The sequence below is a fragment of the Pan paniscus genome, chromosome X (assembly GCF_029289425.2).
Source record: "Pan paniscus chromosome X, NHGRI_mPanPan1-v2.0_pri, whole genome shotgun sequence".
Lineage (NCBI taxonomy): Eukaryota > Metazoa > Chordata > Mammalia > Primates > Hominidae > Pan > Pan paniscus.
Genome location: NC_073272.2, coordinates 143,088,580 through 143,093,137, shown reverse-complemented (window position 1 = coordinate 143,093,137; position 4,558 = coordinate 143,088,580). Strand labels below are relative to the sequence as shown.

The window sequence follows — 4,558 nt, the reverse complement described above, 5'->3', positions numbered from 1 at the left end:
TTGGCTGCAAACCTTAAGGATGCTGCCTTTGCTGTAAGAGTTATCTCAGTTACCCATGTCCCCAAAGAATGGGGACAGGGTTAGGGATGCAGTGCCCTAACCTACACTCTGTCCAGGCTTATGCAGGGAAAGCACTGCCAGGCAGATCTAGAATCACACTATTCCCCACCCCAAGCCCTAAAGGTCCAAGGAGACAGAAATCGAACAATGTCTACGATTACTTCAAACTTTTGAACCACTATCTTATAAAGTGGAGGCCCGCAAACTGCAGCCCAATGTCAAAATCCAGCCCTTTTCCTGTTTTCATATGGCCGTTGAGATAAGATTAGTTTTTCCCTATTTAAAGGATTGTAAAGGAAAAAGGAGGAGGAGGACAGAAAGGAGGAAGAAGAGAAGGCAAAGGTGGAGGAGGAGGTGAAGCAAAGAAGAAAATGAGGCATATGCAGTGAAGACCACATGTGGCCTACCAAATCCTAAAATGTTTACCATCTGGCTCTTTACAGAAAAAAATGTTTCCTGACCCCTGTTCTAAACCACAAACTTTGACTTTTCAAGCCCTTGCATGAAATGCTCCCATGGCTTTCCATCACTCTCAGGATAAGCTCTACATTCCTTAACATAGTCTATGCTCGATCATCTGACCCTAACTATCACTTAGTCCCTGTCAACTTGGCCCCAACATACACCCCCTATTCACAGAGCCTGAATTACTTGCTCTTTTGTGAACGTAACATAAACTTTCATTCCACTGTGCCTGCCCTGTTTTAACATTCTCTCCTCTCCCTGGAATTCACTTTTCCTCTGGCCCTCTTGGAAAACTCTTCCTTAAAGGCTCAGCTAAATTGCCACTTCTCTAAAGCATTCTCTGAGTGCCCCGAGCTGAATTAAGATCTCCTCTGCACATCCACAGCATTTCGTTATGCCTTCTCTTAGTTCACTTAATATATTACTCTCTGAGCCACCACTCTCAGTTGGGGACTGAAAGGTTTATCATTTCCATCTAGCTGTTTATATCCTGCGGACAGCCTAAAAGCAGTCCTAGGTTTGAATTTACTTCTGCTTCTATTTACTGTTTACTTAATTTGGGAAAACAAAAAAGATAGACCAACAGTCCCAAATTAGATGAATTGTCAGACAGTTGAAAAGAATATAGTGCAGGCCTAGAAAATGGTTTGAGAAAGAATCAAACCCTTACCTGCAAAGTGAAGACATCTTAAAGATATTCTTGGGAAAGAATAAGTTTTCATTTTATAGATATATGAGGCACTCCATTCCAAGAAAATTGATGCTATGTTAGGAAGTCTCCTACCTGCAGTACCGACATGATTAAAGGGATAAAAGGGAAAATGGGAAAAGATGAAATAAATGGCTAGATACTAGGGGAATATGAAGAAATCCACATGAGCATCTACAGGGCTCTAAATAACATGATCATTCATTTATAAAGATGAACTCAAAAATAAAATTAGTTATACTGTACATATGCTATTTAATTTTATGAAAATGGTCAATAAGATGAAGTTTTGTTTTGTTTGTTTTGTTTTGTTTTGTTTTGTTTTTGTTTTTTTGGTTTTTTTTGAGATGGAGTCTAGCTCTTGTTGCCCAGGTTGGAGTGCAGTGGCAGGATCTCGGTTCACCGCAACATCCGCCTCCCGGGTTTAAGCGATTCTCCTGCCTCAGCCTCCTTGAGTAGCTGGGATTACAGGCAAGTGCCACCACGCCCAGCTAATTTTTGTATTTTTAGTAAGTCGGAGTTTCACGATGTTGGCCAGGCTGGTCTCTTATCTCCTGACCTCAGGTGATCCACCCACCTTGACCACCCAAAGTGCTGGGATTACAGGCATGAGCCACTGTGCCCGGCCAAGATGAAGTATTAATATGGAAAAAGGTTCATGGAAAAGAAGTAGGTTGAAAAAATATATATACTATGACTTTTTATGTCACTTATTCGAAATAAAAGATTAAAACACCCTTTATGTGTATATGTGTGTGTGTAAATGTCTCCAAAAATTTACAAGGTATGCCTGATTAGCAAAAATGTTTCCTTCGTAAATAAGGGAGGAGAGTTTGGGGCTGATAATCCAAGAGAGTCAAAGGGCACTTTAACTGTTACCTTTACTTGCGAATTGTTTGACTTCTTAAAAATAATGAGCATTTTTTGTCAATTTAAATTAAAGCCAATAAAATGTACATTCACATCACATCCAGATCCTACAAGACATAACATTTCAACAGGGTCTAAATGAATAGGTGATATATTCTCATTCATTTAGTTTTTAAATTGTCTTTCTTAGGTTTTAAATATACATAATAAAAGAAAATCATAGATGCTGAAATAGGTATTCCAAAGCTCAAAGACAAGCTGAGAAAATCAGAATTAAAACCACACAGGTTAAAAATTATTTTCTTTAAGAATGTTGAATGTTGGCACCCACTCTCTCCTGGCTTGTAGGTTTTCTGCTGAGAGGTCTGCTGTTAGCCTGTGCAGCAAACCACCATGGCACACATTTACCTATGTAACAAACCTGCACATTCTGCACATGTCTCCTGGAATCTAAAATAAAATTAAAATTAAAGAAACACATGAACTAAAGCAGTTTCTGTTAAAGGTGAATGAAACAAACAGTAGATGAAAGCTGGGTTACCATGGAAGCAATAGACATGAACATGTAGGAAAAAAAAATAAAGGAGAAGATTTTCTGCTCAGTCACGGCAAAGTCAGGGGTCTAGTCTGTTTCAGTGTCAGATCCTGTAAGAGATGATGATGTTGGGTGCTGACGGTGGAGCAGGATTCATAATGAAGGTCCAGAGATTGCCCTAGTCTTGCTCAGCCAATAAAGTGCAGTGGATTTTTTTCTGAGTGCAAAATTTAAAATAAGGCTCAACGTATTCATTTCATCTACAGCAGAGAAGGCAGACCAAGTGGTGAGACTTTTGCTGAACTTGAGAGTATGAGGTCAAATTGGCCCTGAAAAAAAGACAAAGAAACTATAGGACACAGATATGTTTCAGTATTCAAGTCAAACAATGTTGAAATGGATTGGGTGCTGAAGCATAGTGGTCCAGATAGTTCTGACATGGCCAATGATGGCTTTGTACTCCCCTTTGAATGTAGCAAGGAAGAAATTGTTCAGTTCTTCTCATGGTTGGAAATCGTGCCAAATGGCATAACACTGATGGTGGATTTCCAGGGAAGGAGTACAGGGGAGGCCTTTGTGCAGTATGCTTCACAGGAAATAGCTGAAAATGCTCTAGAGAAACACAAGGAAAGAATAAGGCACATGTATGGGCTTATGGCCATGCAGCAGCCAGGTCCCTATGACAGACCTGGTGCTGGCAAAGGGCATAACAGCATCAGCAGAGGAGATGGCTTTGAGAGGATGCGGTGTGGTGCTTATGGTGGAAGCTATGGAGGCTATAATGATTATAATGGTTATAATGATGGCTATTAATGTGGGTCAGATAGATTTGGAAGAAACTTCAATTATAGTTTTTTAGGAATGTCTGATCATAGATATGAAGATGGTGGCTCTACCTTCCAGAGCACAATGGGACACTGTGTACACATGTGTGGATTACCTTACAGAGCTACTGAGAATGATATTTATAATTTTTTTCACTGCTCAGTCATGGAGAGTACACATTGTAATTGGTCCTGATGGCAGAGTAACTGGTGAAGCAAATGTCGAGTTTGTAACTCAGAAGATGCTGTGGCAGCTACGTCAAAAGACAAAGCAAATATGCATCACAGATATGTAGAACTCTTCTTGGATTCTACAATACCACCAAGTGGTGGTGGTTATGGTAGCCAAATGATGGGAGTTATAGGCTTGTCAAACCAGTTCAGTTACAGTGGCCCAGCCAGCCAACAGTTGAGTGATGGTTATGCAGGCAGCTATGGTGGCTAGAGCAGCATGAGTGGATACGATCAAGTTTTGCAGGAAAACTCCAGTAATCTTCAATCAAACATTACATAAGTAGCCAAGGAGCAATAAACAGCAGCTACTACAGTAGAGGAAGCCATGCATCTATGGGCGTGAACAGCATGAGAGGGATGTCTAACATGTCTGATATGAGTGGTGGATGAAGAATGTAATTGATCCTCATCACGGACTCTTGGCCAACTTTTTTCTAAGAAAAAAACTTCAGTTTAACAGTTTTTGAAGTACAAGCTTGTGGTTTATGCTTACTCTCTAAGTGGAAATCAGGATTGTTCTGCAGACTTAATTAAGGCTCAATGTTTTTGAACACAGTACTCCACTAGGATGTAACAGTGAAGTCGAGTAAACTATAACTGTTAAAAAAGTTTTCGTTTTTCTCAAGTTAGTTATATTGTACAATGTACTGAAGCAGTAAATGTATTTAGGTTAAAGCAGTTGAATTAAGTTAGTTGTTGCCCTTATACCACGTTACATTGAACACAGTTTGGATGCATGTTGAAATACATGCTTTTTTTTCCGTAAAACTCAATATAAGAGCTGTGTCTGGAATTAAAGTAAAAATTTTTGGCACGTTTTTTAATTCTAGTTTCATTTAATAACCTGTAGGGCATGTTTGT

At 39.6% G+C, this 4,558-nt stretch overlaps 1 pseudogene; it reads left to right on the top strand.

Annotated features, from left to right (window-relative positions):
- The first annotated feature begins 2,476 nt into the window (after window positions 1-2,476).
- Window positions 2,477-4,087, top strand: LOC100993592 (heterogeneous nuclear ribonucleoprotein H-like; annotated as a pseudogene).
- The last annotated feature ends 471 nt before the right edge of the window (window positions 4,088-4,558 follow it).